We start from the raw sequence: 18374 nt of genomic DNA, 5'->3' as shown, positions 1-18374 counted from the left end.
CTCCAGGATGCTTCTTTTGGATCCTTCTTTCGAGGGGCTCTGCAGCCAGGGAGTTCTAGCATGGCCTGCTGCCCAGTGACCAACATGTGCACGTATTGAAGGCCACTGAACAACACGCCTGAAAACAGTTAAGAGGGTCAACTATGTTGTGTATGATTTACCCCCAAAAGCTGCATGGCTTTAAGCCACAAGTCTATAATAATCTGCTACCATAGGAAAAGAAAACTAATCTATACAGTGATCATCTCCTCTCCTTCCCTCCAGAGCCTTCCACGGTGTCCTGGAAGAGACCTCCGCCTTCTCAGCTGAGCAGAGACGAGTTCTGCAGTACTGGGGATGACAGCCTTTCAGGAGAAACGCGAGCAGAGAGAGGCGCTGTAGGATCCCAGCCTCCTCCGGTCCACCGGACTATGGGCTCTGAGCTTCTCAGCAGCCTCTTCCTCTCTGGTCCACCCGACTATGGGCTCTGAGCTTCTCAGCAGCCTCCTCCTCTCCTGTCCACCCGACTATAGGCTCTGAGCTTCTCAGCAGCCTCCTCCTCTCCCTCTCCGTATTAACAGACCAAGGAGGCCAGAAGATCTCAGGAAGGGCTCCAGCAAGAAAGGGCAAGGTGAACACGGAGGAAAATGAGCCAGGGAAACAGAAACGTTGATAAGAAGCAGAGAGGAAAAATACAATTAATACCCCCAGAGGCCTGAGAAAACACTGCCTCTACAAAACAAAAAGATGCTAAAAACGGAACAACTAGCGACCAGTAAGGTGCCTTCAGACACTGAAGGCAAAGGACTGAAATCAAAAATGCTACAGAAAGATGAAAGACCAAGTCAGGAAAAATCTAGAGGAAAAGAAAAAGAACAGAAATACAAACAAAAACATCACACAGGTATAACAAAGATCAGAAAATGGCCAGGTGTGGTAGTACCTGCCTGTAATCCCAGACACTTAGATGACTGAGGCAGGAGGATTGCAAAGCCAGTCTGGGCAACTTAGTGAGATCCTGCCTGAAAAATAAAACTTTTAAAAGGGCCGTGATGTAGCTCAGTGGAACAGTGCTTGCCTAGCACGTGGGAGGCCCTGCATTCGATTACCCAGCACTGCAAAAAATAAAAAACAGAATGATCAAAAATGAGAGAGTAAAAACAGAGGCAAAAAGTTATCAGTTAAAATACAAGTACAATAGATAATAAAGTTCCCTCATGTACATATATGACTACATGACCCATATGATCCTACAATATGTAAAATCAGAAAAATGAGAGATTATACTCCATTTATGTATGAGCTATCAAAATGCATAAATGTATTACTGTCACATAAAATTAGAATAAAAAATAAAAAAGCAAGTACACTGACACTGAAATAATTTTCCATATTGATTATTATATTTATTGCTACATCACAAAATATTTCATAATTAAGTACTGTGGAACCTAGTAGCAGTCCAATGGCTGGAAAAAGACCATCAGCAAAGCTTAGCGTTGCGAAAGTTGAGAAGACCAGAGGCAAAGAAAAGACACTGAAACTTTACAGGAAAGAAAAAAGGAACAAAGGTCTTTTTTTGGAAGCAGAATGACACTGAACCTCTTAATAGCCACATGGAAAGTAGAAGACAATGAAACAACGCCATCAAAATTCTGAATGAAAAGTTACATTCAGCTTCTAATTCTATACCCAGCTAAATTAACTGCTGAAGGAGAAAATGGAACAAACTTTTCCAAACCAAAAACCCCTATCTTTCATGCACTCTTCTTAGGAATTTCTAAAGGACTCCAGCAAAATGAAAAATTAAAAAAAAAAAAGAAAGAAATGAAATACATGGATTCCAGAAATATGAGAAATCTAGCATAGAAAACCAAAAGAAATTGTAAAAGGAAGTTCTCAAATGACAGCTGATCAGCAGGCCTGGGGACAACTTGCCTAGTATGGAGCAAGAGATATGCAAACACGGAGTAAAAGAAGAGGAAAACTATCCACTTCAGGAACATGAATATCTAACCACAGTGGATTATTTGGCACAGCACTGAACAATATAATTTATGGTCAGTATTATGTATTGATTCTTTATCCAAACAGGAAGTCAAGACAAAATGTCTAAGTTGCTAAATTAAGAAACAGTAATAGAAACCTATACTTAAAGAGCTTCTTAAAGACTGGAAACTGTAGAGAGTTAGGCAAGGGAGGGACGGCTGGTTTCATTATGGCCTTTCAGATCAATATATTTCACTTTTCTCATTTTTTAATTACAAAATATTTCGTGATTTTATATTTATGATATTTTAAATATAACATGCATGAGTTAAAAGGCACAAAACTAAAATCAGCACCCTTTATCATCTAACCAAAAAACAGATTATTATCAATACAACTACAGCATTCAACTACCTTGTGGGGAAAAAAAACAAAAAACTTTGTTGTTGTTGTTGTTGTTGTTTTCTCTGTAAAAATTGAAAACACCTTTTGCTTCCAGTGTTGCTTTCTCCCAACAAGTCTCTGGGTTTTTGGTGGTGTGTGTTTGTTTTTAATCATCATCTACAGGGATAGCTCCAAGATTTATGAGTCATTTAATTCACTCACTAAGAAAAAGAAAATGAGTACAAAACACTTTGCTTTCTGCAAATTTTATAAAGCCATATGACCCTGTGGACTCACTGCCAGGGCCCTTCCCAGAGCCTGGGTAGGGCCTGAGGCTTCACAGTGATGTGCCTAGGCTCAGAGAGGCCCTGGGGGTGAACTGAACTCCCCAGGACACAGAAGAACACAATAGGGTCCAGACCAACAGAGGTTTTCCCTCCGGTGGGAAGAATAGCCTGTGCACTTCCAGGAAACACACAATGCCCCCAGCATTCCCAGGAGGTGCAGAACTAAGAAGTCAGAAAGGTGGTCTTTGGGAGCTGAGCCAGGGGGGCTGGGGAAACTGGCTTCTTTCTAAGCCTTTCCCAGGTTTCTCTCCCTCACCTATGCTGGTACCTGGGCTCCATGAAGGTTTTGTAGTCGCAGGCAGGAAGGTTCTGTAGCCCACACATGGTCATTTCCTTGGAGGGGAGTGCTGGGGAGGGGTTACAAAAGACTCTGACTTAAATTTTTTGAAAAATGGAATAGAAGGGATGAGGCACTCCAGGTAAGAGGTGGCGAGCCACCTCATCTTCACAGTAAAGTATCACAGAAGTCTCAAAATAGCTGGAGGCAGAGGAGTGGAGGATGAGACTGGAGTGTACAGGCAGCAGGGAGACCCCAAACTGCTACCGAGTCCCCAGGCTGGTTGGAAGCTCAGCCCTTCAAACCTGAAAGCTTGAGAATATCCAGTCTAGCGCCGCATGGCAGATGCTTTCCTGCCCTACCTAGAAACCTGGGAACCTCTCCTTCAAATGCCCTTATCAAGGGCCCCTCTTCCAACAGTGACAGAGTCCCCAGCCAGTCATGCATGCTGGAAGCTGAGAGGAAACCCCTGGAGAACCCACAGGTCACCATGGAAGGGAAGATTCTCTTTTAGGGCTCTGCAGTTGAAATCCTGGGCTATGCCAAAGCACCCTGTACCAAGAGTTATGCCGGGTCACTGAGGAATAGGAAGACAGGAGGACCCCTAAGCAATGTGTGTGACAGAAAGAAGAGCAGGAAATGCATGCCCGTCACTCAGCCAAGCTCAGCAACTTCCACCTTTAAAGTTTTGTCCAGAAGACCCTGTGGCTCACTCATCCCTCCTCCTGTCTCCTGGCCTTGCCTGAGGCTCAATGGAGTCCCACCTCTTTCAGGAAAGCCACCTTGGTCTCCCCACCCACAATGGTGGTCCTCAGGAATTCCCCCAGTCCTTGCCCTAAAATGTCCCCAGTGTCCTCCAGCGTCCTAATCATGCTCCCTTTTTCTCATTCCCAGGATGGGTATGTCACATCATACATCACCTCCTTAACCTACACAGCGATCCTGCCGGATATGCATCATCACCTCATTTGATAAGCAAGAGACCCAGAGCTCAAAGGTCGCTCTCCAGTCAGGCCAGGGCCAGGACTCCATTCCCTATGCCTTCCAGTGAGACAGGGCTCTCCTCTCCACCTCACTACCACCAGGCACAGGGCTGGCACCAAAAGGTCCTCCACTACAGAACCGGGCCAGGAACACCTGGGGCCTGAGCAGCATATCCTGACTCATCTCTTCCACACCCAGGAAGCACCTGTTCCAGTGCCTCTGTCTCGTTTGTAGGCTCCAGGAATTCTGGGGGCAGGGAAGACACAACTAGGACATTGCCCTCTCCCTCCTCCCCGCAAGCAGGATGTGATGCGAGAGGGTGTATGAATCGCCCTGACTCTGTGGGGCAGGGGCTGCAGAGCCCCACGCCCTGCCATGTGGGTCACAGGTAATATTAAGTCACCAAGGTAGGCCAGAGAGCTCCAGGGCAGCATTGCGCCAACCTGACCCTATTCTCCCAGGCACTACAAAAAAAGCCTACAGAAGGTGCTGTTGAGCATTCAGCTCCCACCCACATGCCAGGAATTAAAAATAGTGGTGTGTCTGTCAATCATTAGCCAGGCTGTGCTTCAGACTCTGCCCCACCAAGGCTGGCACCTGAGGTAGCCCCGCCTGGAGAAATTCAAGGCAAAGCAGGCCCGGCAAGTGGCCTCAGGCAGTCTCCAAGGTGACCAACGGCCCAAACCTGAGCCAGCAGGTTCTGAAAGGCACTTTTTAGAAATAAAAACTGAATGCTCAGTGCTCTGACACTTGGAGTACACAGGAATCCTTAGGGAGAGGTGCCCTGCACACACTGCTGGTTGGCTTGCCGCTGCCACCAGACATGAGTCCCACTTCCTAACCTGAGGAATAGGGGTTCAGTTAATGGCAAGGCTGATAAACACAGGAACAGCTTCAAATGAAGGAGAGCAGTGGGTGGTGTTCCAGAAACTTCTGGCTGCCTCCCCTTAACCATCTGCTCCGCTTGCTTTAGTAACAGAACACTTGCTGGAGCCTGGCACACAGCAGCCCCAAGGAAGGACCACGTTCCCAGCCTCCCCAGCAGCTCGGCAGGGCCCTGTCAGTGGATGTGAGTGGAAGCTGCCCTGGGCCACAAAGGGAAGCACCTACCCAGTGCTGCCCTAAGTGTGGCCCCAGACCAGCAGCATCAGCACGTGCTGGGCCTGTAGAAACGAAGATTCTCAGGCCCCACCACAGACCTCCCAGATCAGAGCCTTTAGGGAGAGGGTTCAGGAAACTTGGGGTGGGAGTTTGTTTTGTCCTGTAGTACTGGGGACGGAGCCCAGGGCTTTGAGCACGCTGTGCTAGTCAAGCAAGCTACCACTGAGCTGCACCCCAGCACTTTTTATTTTGAGACAGGGTCTCACTGAAAGGAAGCTGTTAAGTTTCTCACTAAAAAGGAAACATGTTAGTCTTACACAGACTGGAGGGTGCCAGAAGCAACATGACACAGGGGCCTGTGCCTGGAAACCTCAAAGAACAGACTCATGGAACCTGGCTCTGGTTTCCGAGGAGGAACAGAGACGCTCCCTCACCTCACAGCCAAACCCAAATCCTAATCCAGCTGGAGTGGGGAGGAGGAACACTGAGAAACTAGGGAAGGAGAGAAACAGGGTAGTAAGTAATGAAGACGCATGGGATAGATAGTCAAGCACATCCACCGTGAGAGCAATCCCATTCCTCCGTCAACGAGGGAAACCACCACATGGGGTTTGCTGTTGCCATCTGCCATCCTCTCTCCCCCCACGCCCTGCCAGGTGCTGATTTTAAGAGAGGATGAGAAGAATTCGAAATCAAAGACTGAGAAAAGGAAGATAAAAAGAAAAACCTAAGATGGAAATATTAATAAGTTGAGGCCAGGTGCAGTGGCGCACGCCTGTAATCCCAGCAGCTCAGGAGGCTGAGGCAGGAGGATCAAGCGTTCAAAGCTGGCCTCAGCAAATTACCAAGGCAACTCAGCAAGACTCTGTCTCTAAATAAAATACAAAAAAAAAAAAAAAAGGGGGGGGGGGGGGCTGGGGATGTGGCTTAGTGGTTGAGTGTCCCTCGCTTCAATCCTCAGTACCAAAAAAATAAGTTGAGGAACATTTTGATAACCCTGACTCAGCAGGCGGAGGACTGTTTTTCAGTCATTTGCCTTTACTTGGAAACAGAGGACTTGGAAAACTACTAAGCTCTCAAGGTCCAACAAGGCTTAGATTTCTCCAATCAGCTGAGGCTGTTTATGAAACTTAAAGCACACTAGGGTCTGAGTCTCCATACCTGAGGTTTGTCCCTCACAAATTTTTGTGTATTCACTGATTCAAGTACAAAGACAGCCCATCTTGCTGCCTCAAAGAAATATGGAAGTGCAGGTTAGTTACCCAAATCCTTCAACCTAAGGAAGGGGCCTGAGAAGTGGTTCTGCCATGGTTTGAGCATGGTTTGTCCCCCAGAGAGTCACATGCGGTCCCAATGTGATGATATTGAGAGGTGATGGAACCTTTAAGAAGTGGGGTCTACAGGGAGACAACAAGGTTGTGGTGACTTGGTTAGTTACTGCGATAACTGGTTGATAACTGGTCAGCCTCCTGTGCCTGCTCTATCTCCTATGTGTGCCTCCTCTTTGCACAAGCTTGCATCTCCATCTCCTTCTCCACCATATTGTGACACAGCATGAGGTCCTCACCAGAAGACAAGAAGATGCCATGCCACACTCTTGGAACTACAAAATTATGAGCTAAATAAACTTCTTTATAAATTTTCAGCCTCAAGTGTTTTGTTATAGCAACAAAAAAGACTAGGCCACATCCTTGAAGGTTGCAGGCAATTCTCATTTTCACCAAGCCTCCTAAAAGCCTGCAGACCATTGGGACAGCCATGAAAGGGGAGTTCATAACCATAAGCAAGACCTGATCACCAACTACTCCACATGAAGAGGAGACATGGCTTGAAGGCCTTCCTACTGATGTCTGCCTCTCAATTTCTGGGTCTTAATGTCTTATAAAATGTACTTACTTACTAATTTTAAGACTACAAACAAAAGGGATTCTCCCAGATCTTTGCCCATATATTCTCCCCAAACAAATAATGGAATTTAAAGCCAAAGACCAAAATCATTAAATAAGCAACAAATGACACAAGGCATAATCCACAAGGTAATCTTAAAAAACCTGTAAACACCAAACACGAAACCCAAGTTCACAGAGCTGGAATTCCCGCCAACATAAATAGAGCTTGGCTTAGAAAAAATTATAGTGAGAATTTTTTATATACCACTCAGAATTTGACAGATGGACAAGCACAGTCATAAAGAGAAAGCTCAAGTTAAAAGAGATATCTAAAGTCTGTGTCCCACAGAGAATACATATTTTCTTCTTTCAAGTTCCTCACTTTATTTACTACTGATTGTGTAGTTGGTCACAAAGAAAATTTAATAAAGTCCGGTAAGAAGAGAATTTTTGCACATCACATTCACAAACCCATAAAACTAGCACTCAACAATGAGATATAATCATACTCCCCATAACACTATCTACTTGGAAATTCAGAATCCTACCCTCTGTATAATAATCCTTGGATCAAAACTGATTTAGAAACTATGGAAAAATGAGCACTTCATTCTAAAGCCCACCAGCTACAACTATATTCAAGGAAGATGTTGAACATTACATGCTTTTTTAATTAAAAGACTAAAAATAAATGAAACAATTTAGATATTGAGAGTAACAAAACAAAAGTTAAAAAGAAATGAACAAAGGCTGGAATTAATAATCAACTAATAGGAAAAAAAGGTAAAAAGAATAAAAAAATCAATATATATGTGTGTGTATGTGTGTGTGTGTGTATATATATATATATATATATTTAAAATTCCAGCACATCCTGTTAGAATCCCATTTATAACATCTAATAAGGACATCCACAAGGCTTGCAGTCTGTGCTTGACTTGGAAAACTTAATAGCACAAAAATGCCAACTCTTCCTAAGTAAATATATATCGGGAATATTCTAAGCAGGGAGGGTCCTTCTGGGTTATACTCCAACGCCGATTCAAGTCAATAAAAACAGTAAATGATCTCAATACACATCAGTGAGGGCAAAGTTGAATAAATCATGGTAATTCCGTGCTATAGAACATTCCACAGCTGCTGACCTGGCGTCAGAGGAATCAAGAGCTCCTGTCAGTGATAAACTAGCCACACACATACGATACAGAATAAAGTGCAGAGCAGGAATTCAATTTGTGAAAGGAGCAAACCTTTGCCGGTGACTGCATGGGGCATGGAGGGAGAGGGGAGGGTCCAGGCTGCTGACATCTACACGCCTACTCCTCAGTGGAAAGGGAGCAGGAGGATGAGTTGAGGAAGCAGGATCCACAGACTGTCTACACCCATGCCCAGGATGCTCACCTCCTCTTCCCCTCACCCATTCATTCCAATCTGGCTTCTGCTCCCCTGGTCCCATCAAAACAGTTGCTGCTAAGACAGCTGCATCTCCTACCTGTCACTGATGGTGGCAGCAATGCCACACGGTCCAGCGGCTCCTACTGATGCAGGCTCACTTGACTCCTGTGATATAGGTCTACCTGGCTTTCAGTTCCCCTCTCAGGCTGCTCTCCTGCATGGGCTCACCTTCCTTTACTTGGCTGTTAGGGGAGAGTTCAACATCACTGAGTCCTTGACTAAAAATAAATATAACCCTAGACAAAAACATCTGTCTGGGCCAGACACCTCCTGAGCCCCAGACCCACCGCCTACTTGGTGTCTCAAAGGCACCTTGAAGACAGCACGGCTCAAACTGATTCATAACCTTCCCTCGCTGCAAGCTGGGTTCTCACCCACCACCCAGGCTCATGGGACATCCAGAAGGACAAGCACACAGGTGGGTGGCAGGGGTCTCTCCTTCTGTGGATGTAGCACAAACCTAGGCAGAGTGGGGACTCACTACTGACGAGTTCAACAGAAACGTGCCTTGTCACCTACTCTCTAAAAATAGCCGTGACCTTTGTGGTGGACACTACAAGCTCACATGTGCTATCATCAGCCAGCCCCAATCTGCCCCAGAGATGCCACACCCCTGGCTTAAGGCGCCATGTACTCCCTGGCATCCCTGTGAGCAGCCTCCAGCTTCTCTAGTCTCACCCAGACTGCTATCTCCTCACTGTCCTCCAAGTCAGCCGCCCTTGCCCCAGGGGTGAGGGGCAGGGCCCTGATTTCCTCCCTAATCATCCACTTATTTTCTGCTTAGCAGTGGGATCCTCAGGAGCACAAGCCCCCAAAAAACTAGACACTAAGAAATAAGAATCAGGCTTCAACACCACATGCTCTGGCCCCAGCTTCATGATTCTTGCTCTAACACACCCACGATATCAGTAAGGTCATTACCACTCCCGACTGATCTCAAACCCCTTCTACAAACCTCTTGTCATCTGATTCTCCGTTTGAGGAAGCCATCTATCATCCAGAACACTGGGGTCATGTTGCTAAATGGCTTGTCCCAGGTTACCCGGCCCAGAAGAGAACTCTGTTCCCTAACTCCTTGTTTGCCCACCACCCACTACGGCCTCACATCAGCACAGGCAGGGCCAGTTGTGGCTCTGATCACTGCTCAGGCTGTTTAATTAGGATCATCCCTGTAACAACCAACCATGTATTATGAGGATTAGGGCCAGCAAGCCTAATGTGGAATGGTTTCAGTGGTTATTAGAAAGTTCCATACGGAGTTCAACAACTTCTTTTACAAACACAAACTCCCACCAAGAAAATCTGTCTCTTCATTTACCCTAAGAACTTTCCTATCTGAGTATCATTAAATTCCTGATGTTCTAGGAACAATGGAATAAAAGGGCCTTGTAAAGAAAGACCCAGAGAAACTAGTCTGCCCTTGGATATGACTGTAAAGAGCTCACACCCAGATTCCCCCAGGATTCCCTGTGGGACCAACTGTCAGGAACTGCTCCAGGATTAAGAGGGAAGAGAGCAGCTAGGAAGAGAGGAAGGGAAGCTCCAGGGCCTCTGAAGATTCCAGTGTGGATTCCTGCACGCACTGGTTCTCTTCTCTATTCTGCAGAGTTCCTGCTATCATCCCAAACTCTCCATTACCTTCTTGAGTCACATGACCAAGGCATCACTGATCAATCATGGCCTTCTGGATAGAGTAACCAGGATGGACCCTTCCTGTTAACTTTGCCCTGGCTAACTAAAGGGGTCAAATGGTCAAACAGTTTCTCAGCTTCTGTCCCACCTTTCAGTCTGGATTCACTTCCAGCTCACCCTCGCTGCTTTTCTCTACCTATCCTATATATCCACTACTTTAACCACAGAGAAACTACCTCCTTTGCCTGCGTTAGAAACATAGTCCCCACCCTGCAGAGACAGAGGACAGAGTAGGAGTAAGACACGCAGTCATACAAATATTATCTACCAGCCGGGTACGCTGGTGCACACCTGTAATCCCACCATCTTGGGAGGCTCAGGCAGGAGGATGGCAAGTTCAAGGCCAGTCTCAGCAACTTAGTGAGATCCTCTCTCAAAACAAAAAATAAAAAGGGATGGGGATGTGGCTCAGTGGCAAAATGCCTCTGGGTTCAGTACCCAGGACCAAAGAAATACTATGTACCAGAACAAATGAGACCAGAACTCAGCATGGATTCACTCAGTGCCAAAGGAGCAGAGGAGGAAGACTGCAAGCTCGTTCTGTCCTTCCTGGTAGGGAGCAGGCATCTGATGAGTGGTGAATAATGGGCAAAATCAGGGAAGGAGGGCATTCAAGAGGACAAAGAAACATGGGGAGATGGATCAGAAGGGCAGTTTAACTTACTGAACCTTCCACTGCATGAAGACAGTAATAGCTATTACTATATTATTCACTGGCACCTGCATCTGATTACTTCTGTACTGGGCCCTGTTTTGCACACTTTATGCCTGAGCGACACCCACCCGGAACACACAGGTATGGTGACCTGTTCTGACTGGTCAGGACCTGAACACTGTACAGTTGTTAAAAATATTAATTCACTGAATCCTCACGATAAGCCTAAGAGGTAGGAATCAGAATGATTTCCATTGTATACATGAGGAAACCAAAGCACCAAGATTAGTGAGATCTGGGAGGGAGTCAGGAAGACAAGGTAGTGAGCACCCAATGCCAGGACAACACCTCTTCTGGTCTCCCTTGCCAAGGAACACTTTGCAGCACAGACAGTGCCTTGAGGGAAGGGGATCTGTTAATACTCCTGGAATCCCCAACAACTGACTACAGCAAGAAAGGAATGAAGGAACATAATGAGCACTAGTTACAGGTGAGTAAGATAATCTTCCCTGCCTTGAAAGCTTGTAGTCCTATTATGTGGGCAGGGCGGCAGGGAGCAGCACTGGAAGGCCATTGGAAGGAGCAGAGGGGCAGGCTACCAGGATATTCTGGGTCTGTCCGCAGATGCTTCGTCTCCATAGAGAGGTCACAGGTTTGGAGGGGCAGGGACAGAAATGTCCTGAGGAGAACGTTCTCAGCTTCAGTTAGCCCTGGCTAGCCTAGCTTTGCCCCTTCAGCCTCTAAATGAGGAACTTCACTTCTCTCCTTTAAACTAACAGAAACGCTTCTAGAACGTTTTAAGCCTTCAGAAGGCTGGCTTGAGCCCCAGGGGAGAGACGAATGCAAGAATCCCTCCTGAAATTGGGATAAGGGCTGGGGGTTGTGGGGACAGCACGTGGGCTCGATCCCGCATTCTCTCAATCACTTGGGAGAGTGCCTTACAAATAAACTGCAACGGTGGCAGTTCCCAGGAATTGCGTCCTCCCAGTTCCGGAGGAAAGTTCCTGAAGGCAGCCTTTTCTCCTTGCTCCCTAGCGCACAAGCCCTGTCCGAAGGGCACCCACACTCTGGAGAACTCAGTTGGACCGCAGGGGCCGGGTCACCGGCCATCCCTCGCACCAGCCAGTCGTCTTCTGGGCGCAGGTTCACGACCCTAAACCCTAGCAAGCCAACACTGCGCTCCTGACCCGACTGCGCCGCATAATCACGTGCGCCGACCCGGTGTGGGGGGGCGGCCTGTGCACCCTGGACCCCCAAGAACGGCGGCACCCTCCCTCCGCCGCGGCTACTGGGACCCAGGCCCACAATTCTGCCCCAGGCAGTGCAACCAGGAAGAGTGGGGCCGACCCGGGACTCACGCGGGGCAGTTCTGGGCCTCTGGCGGGGGACGCGATGCACTGCCGCCACCCGGTCCTACACACCCGGCCTGCCCCGAGCCTCACTCACCTGGCCCGCGGACGCGAGCTGCGGTGGCTCTCTCCGCCCGCACCTGGGCTCTGCCTGGAGCTCCGTCTCACTCCGGCTCTCCAGCACTCGGGATCCGCGGGCGCCGGCCGTCTGGGCGGGGCAAGAGGAGGAGCCCGCTGGGCGGAAAACTCCGCGGGTGCGGCCGCCCCACGTGCCCCGGGGAGGGGACTCTTGGATAGGGGCGGGGCCCAGCCCCCTCGGGCCCCGCCTCCTCGGGTCCCGCCCCCAGGTGAGGCTCAGGACGCGCGGCGGACGGGAAATGGCCTTTACTGGCAGAAGGAGGAAGTCTGGGACTCTCCAGGCCAGGACAGGTCCTGCTGCGCCCCTGGCCCCCACCCACTCCGCCCCGCTCTGGGCTCCAAGAAGGAAGGCATTTCCCAAGCCCTCTTTAACCCAGTGTATGTCGTTAGTGACTCTAGGAGGAAGAAAACTTTCTACATCAAAAAGGTCACACTCAAAATGGAAAGGGGGAAGCAGGTAGGTTCATAGTGGAGAAAACTGACAACCTCAGCCAAAGATCAAGGTCAACATCAACAGTGATAAATCATATTGATAGTATGTACTGTGCTGTTCTTCTTTGCAAGAACACAGAACCCCAATGTAATCACGCAAAAACATCAGAGGAACCCCAATAGAGGAGTATCCCACAGAATATACAAGAGCACTCCTCAAAACTGTCAATGTCATTTAAAAAACAAGGGAAAGTCTGAGAAGCTGTCACAGCCAGAAGAACTTGAGGAAACATGAAAACTACACGTTTTCGGGATGGGATCCTGGAAAAAGAACATTAGGGAAAAGCTAAAGACGTCTGAATAAGTGTGGATTTTAAGTAATAATAATAATGCATCAATATTAGTTCATACATTGTGGCAAAAGCACCACACTAATATATAAAATATTAATAATGGGAGAGATCCTAGCTTATGAGAACTCCCTATAGTCTCGATTTTTCTATAAATTTAAAGTTGTTCTAAAAATAAAGTTATTTATTAAAAGGTCACTCACGTGATATATGAATATATGGTGATTATAAAATATTCAAAAAAAAAAAACATTTGCAGACTCCCCCAGCATATTTTTTCTTGCGTCCTTCCAGATCTCTCTCCCTAACGCTGAGTGTACTTCTGCAAACGTACATAACTCTATTGTTTACAAAACGGTGTTGCAATAATTACAATAGTAGTCTGTTGTTACTTTATCTTAGAGGGTCTTTCCAAGCAGGCGCACCTGGATCTACCGGGTTCTTTCTAAGGATTGCATAGTGTGCGTCATCATTCTTTATTATCTAGCTCCTTTCTGAAGCACATTTATGTTTTGCATATTTTTGACTGATGCAAACAAGCTGCTGATCCTCTTTGCATTTCAAGAGTGCACAGAACAGGAGCAAGAAGGACCAAGGCGAGAGGTAGGCGGGGACAGGGCAGGAGCTAGGCGCTGGCCTCTGCCTTGCGGGGCGCGGGGGCGGGGGTGCCTTGAGCCGGCAGGGGCGCGGGTGCTAGTGCGCTGTGCGGGAGCTTACCTTCCAGGAGCCTGGCCGCAGCCCCACAACGGGACCTGGGGGCCCAGTCAGTCTCTGCGGTCTGTCCAACACACACACACACACACCTCTCCAGGCGGGGGAGGGCTCTTCTTAGGAGCTGGACAACATTTTTTTGGACCTGAATAGGCAGGTGAGAGGTGAAATTCAGGCTAAAGATTCCGGAGCAGCCCAGAGAAAACGCCTCCAGGAACAGAGAGGGTCAAAGGGAACAGGAAAAACTCCCCCAGGGTCGCTTATTATCCTTTTCCAGGCACCCGATATGTTGCTGGAAACTGCAAACTAGGGGCATCAGTGCGAAGCCCGCAAAGAAGCCAGCACGCCTTTCCAGCTCTCGGGAATCCCTGTCACCTGGCGATCTCAAAGGGCCAGGGAGATTTGTACCCGCAGGGGGCCGGGTGACCAATTCTTGAACGTCCGCGGGCGGCAGCAGAGGCGAGCTTATTTTCTCCCTAGACTAACTCTTTCATCCATGACTGAGCAAGTGTTTCTTTGTTTAAAAATAAACAATCCTTAAGGGTGGATTCCTTCTGTCCCTACTACACACTTTTCTGTCTCAGAACTCTTCAAGGCCGGGACGGTGAATAGCAACCCATGTGCTCCCCTTTTCATAATTTTCAACCATAGAGTCTCAACAAACATGTGTTAAGCCCTGACAGGCCAGCAAGATGCCAAGGGCTGAGGAGGTGCTGCAGAGGGCCCTGGCCTAGGACCTGGTTGTGCAGGTGGGTGGGCAGGCTCACTGCTAGGGCACCTGCACAGGGAACATCTGTGAGCGCTGCAAAACTTAGTTTCCCAAAGCCTGGGTTCCAGTTTTGATTCTGACATTACAAGCAATACATCCTCCAAGCCTCTGGCTTTCTCATCTATAAAATCTTCAAAATTATCTATAAAAATCTATAAAATTAAACCTGACTTCATTGCTGCTTAGGGCTGATATAAACATCAAATGAGGAAAGGGAAAGTAAATGTCTGGTAAAAGAAATAAAATAAAAATAAACAAAAAGGTGCCGGAGACATGGCACACGCCTGTGATCTCAGGGACTTGGCAGACTGAGGCAGGAGAATCACAAGTTCAAGGTCAACCTTAGCAAGGTAGCCAGACCCTATCTCAAAATAAGAAATAAAAAAAACTGGTTGTGTTACTCAGTGGTAAAGCTCCCTCCACCCCCTCACACCCACCCCCTTTCAATCGCCAATACCAAAATAAAGAAGCAAATAAGACCCCAACACCCCCCCCCAAAAAAAAAGCAAATAAGAAAAATGTCACATGCTGTTGAACTCTGAGTGGTACAGTATTATTATAATCATTCTTACATTGATTCATTCAACAGACAACATTTAAGTACAGCCTACATAACCGTCCCTGTGCTTGATGCCATATATATAAGGATAAAAGAAATTCCTATATTTTTAACATAGTTCCTAATCTAATGGGGAAACAAATAAATCATAAATGCCACACATAATAGAAGTTTGCTAGGAGAATTCCTGGGTGTTGGTGAGAGGATGGGATCCCAAAAGTTTCTGATTGCTATCACCAGGCTTAGCAAAGAAACAGCTTTTAATTTTTATTTTAACTCTTTTTAAAGTTGTCCATTGCTTTAATTTCTACTTTTATCCTTGCAGTTGTTTTCCTTCTCTGGGTTTACTCTGGTGTCCTGGTTTCTAGAGTTGAATGTTGGGATCATGCATTTTCTTTCTTTCATTATTATTATTTTTTTTTTTAGTTGTCAATGAACATTTATTTATTTATTTGTTTATTTATTCGTTTATTTCTATTCGGTGCTGTGAATCAAACCCAGGTGCCTCACACATGTTAGGAGGTCACACTATGACCCCATTCCCAGGATCATGCATTTTCAAATTCTTGTTTTCTAGTAAATTTCTATCACTGTAAATCTTCCTGTAAATCCTGCTTTAGCTGCACATCACAAATTTTAATATTGCATGCTTTTATTACCTCTCATTTATAAATACTTGGGGTTTTCATTAGGACTTTATCCTCAATTCATGGATTATTTAGAAGCATGTTTTTAACTTTCTGTTTTCAAACTTACAGCTTTGTTTAAAAAATAATCATGTTGTCACTGACTTCTCACTTCAGTGCTGAAAGATGAGAAAATGTGCTTTTTTATATATAATTGTTGGAATTTCCTTTGTGGCCTAATATGCAGAACTTTTTTGGGTGAGGAGCTGACCCAGTTTTTATGAATGTGGCTTAATCCTTTTTATGTGCAATGTTCTTTATTTCTCATCTGACTTACTAACCAGGTTATTTAGATCTCCCCTCAACACTTCCTTTTCCCCCCTTATTCAAACTATCAATTATTTATTTCTGAAAGAATAGTTTAACATTTCCCACTTTTACTGTAGTTTGTCAATTTCTGCTTATAATTTGGTCTGATTTTACTTTAATTTTTGAGAGCAAATTATTAGGCTCATGCAAGGGTGTGTTTTATTCTTTCAAGACTTACCCCATTTTATTATTTTTTCTATTAATATTGACATCCTAAGTTAGTATTTGTCTAGTATATACTTCCCATTTCTCTTTCTTTTTGTTTTTCACTTTTGTTTTTACTGTTCAGGTTTGTCTTTTGGAAATGACATTTCTTATAAGATTTTGAAGTGTCATCTGAGTATCTACTTTTAACCGGTGCATTTAACCTGTTTCTACTGATAATGATTACCAAGATATTTGGACTTCTTTCTGCCCTCTTTTTGATATATAGATAAAGATATAGATATAGATGTAGGTATCTCCATATCCACCAGGACTTATATTCCTCTAGAACACAGTAGGATAACTCTATAAATAGTTACAAATTGAAGTTCGGTTTGGTACATAGCTATAGCTCTGATCCCCACAATACCTGCCCCCATGACCTTCCCCTGATCTGGCAATAAAAAGGACAATTCTCAACAAAGGAAGGTCTTCTAGGACCTTTTCCAAGGCCCTAATGGATCAGCAAATGGGTCATACTGATAGTTTAGTGTCTTAAATAACACGTGAAATGTACTTTCCCATTCTCTTTCTTTTTTTTTTTTTTTTCTCTTTTCCTATATTCCTTTGGACTGTTTGAATTTTCTTTAACAGAAAGGTGAGACCAGAATTACAAATGTAGGCATCTACTAGGTACCATTACTCAAAATACTCAAATTTATCATGTCAAAAAAATGAACTAACCATCTTTCACCCCCAGACCCACCTTTCCTCCTGGGTTCTGGATCTTGGTGGGGTACCACTTCTGCCAACCCATTCAAACCAAGCATCTGATTGCAACTGGATTCCCCTCTGCCGGAATCACTTTTCAAGACCTGTCAATAAAGGTTCATCGGGAAGCTGCAAATCCCCTCCCTTGCACAGATTCCTTACCATATAATGTTTTACCATGCCATATGTTTTTGTAGAATTTACAAAAGTAAGTTATCATATACTCGAAGAGTCAAGATGACTGAGTCTTTCCTCTCTGATTCCTCTTCATCTCATTTCTCCTATGCCCCAGTCATTTTGGGGATCTGGCTAGGGGTGGGACATGGTGATGTAGTTTGCAGTCACTTCATTGTGTGACTCTGTTCTAATTTAGTCAGCAGAGCTACAGTCAGCATCTCAGTAATGATGTGTTCTAAAGCACCTGTCTTCAGATATAAGTCAACTGAGGAGGAAATACAAGACTTGACGTGTATGGAGCAGAAACTGGTCTATGGAAAACTCATTCAACCATATATGTACAATTTTAAGCATGTAACTCTATTCTCATCCATGCCTATTTAAAATAGAAGTTCTCTCCTATAGGAAATATACTCAATAAAGCAACATACAAATTTAGCACAAGAGTATATAAATGCATCTCTTTTGTGTATGAAACATACACAACTCTACATAGCAGATCATAAAATGTACAAATGCTGGAAATAGAAGTATGCTTGCATGAAAATGGAATGTTCTATGCATCTTTTTAAATATTTTTTTTAGTTTTCAATGGACCTTTATTTTATTTATTTATTTATATATATGTGGTACTGAGGATCAAACCCAGGGCCTCACACATACCAGGCAAGAGCTCTACCACTGAGCTACAACCCCAGCCCTGTTCTATGCATCTTGCAATATCTGGTTGCATCTTACCTTATCTGATATTTTATTCTGATGAGGTCTGCAAGTGCTAGATACACACATTAAGAAAAGATTAAATTTTATGATAACTTGACATGAGATACATCTACAGGGATAACATAAAATTTAATTCACCTTTACAATAAGAACATTCATGACAAATTGGATAATACTTCTATCTATTCAAGAAAGATTAAGATGAGACACTGCACAGGAAAACTTAAAATGTCCTCTAATCTTGCAGCTTATACATGAGGCTGGATAGGAATATTTCTGATTTTGTCAGTAGTCACAAAAATTCAGATTGTTACCAATTATATTCGTCATTTGCAGTTAACATAGATAATTTTTTATAAAAACATATGACCATCCTGGAAGAAGACTGCAGAATCTTTCTATTCTATCTACAGAAAACAACATTAGAACGTCCTCCTTGTCTACAGATTTACTTCCTATGTATTTGTTGAATCTAACCCCTCTTCTCCATCCCAATGCATTACT

The 18374-nt window shown here is 45.1% G+C and overlaps 1 protein-coding gene across 2 annotated transcripts in view; it reads right to left on the bottom strand.

Moving 5' to 3' along the window:
* Nucleotides 1–12315, bottom strand: part of Anxa11 (annexin A11) — a 42879-nt gene extending 30564 nt beyond the window's left edge. Inside the window, exons 1-2 of one of the 2 annotated variants that reach the window (XM_047552821.1) lie at nt 12199–12309; nt 8443–8587 (exon numbers count right to left, since the gene is read on the bottom strand). The gene's annotated coding sequence lies outside the window, so the exon portion shown is untranslated. Of the gene's footprint in view, nt 1–8442; nt 8588–12198 lie in introns of both variants that reach the window. The other variant, XM_047552820.1, reaches the window with a different exon arrangement.
* Between the last annotated feature and the right edge of the window lie 6059 nt (nt 12316–18374).

Source organism: Sciurus carolinensis, chromosome 5 (genome assembly GCF_902686445.1).
Source record: "Sciurus carolinensis chromosome 5, mSciCar1.2, whole genome shotgun sequence".
Classification (NCBI taxonomy): domain Eukaryota; kingdom Metazoa; phylum Chordata; class Mammalia; order Rodentia; family Sciuridae; genus Sciurus; species Sciurus carolinensis.
The sequence above is the reverse complement of the archived record's forward strand: the minus strand, read 5'-3'. Positions and strand labels throughout refer to the sequence as shown.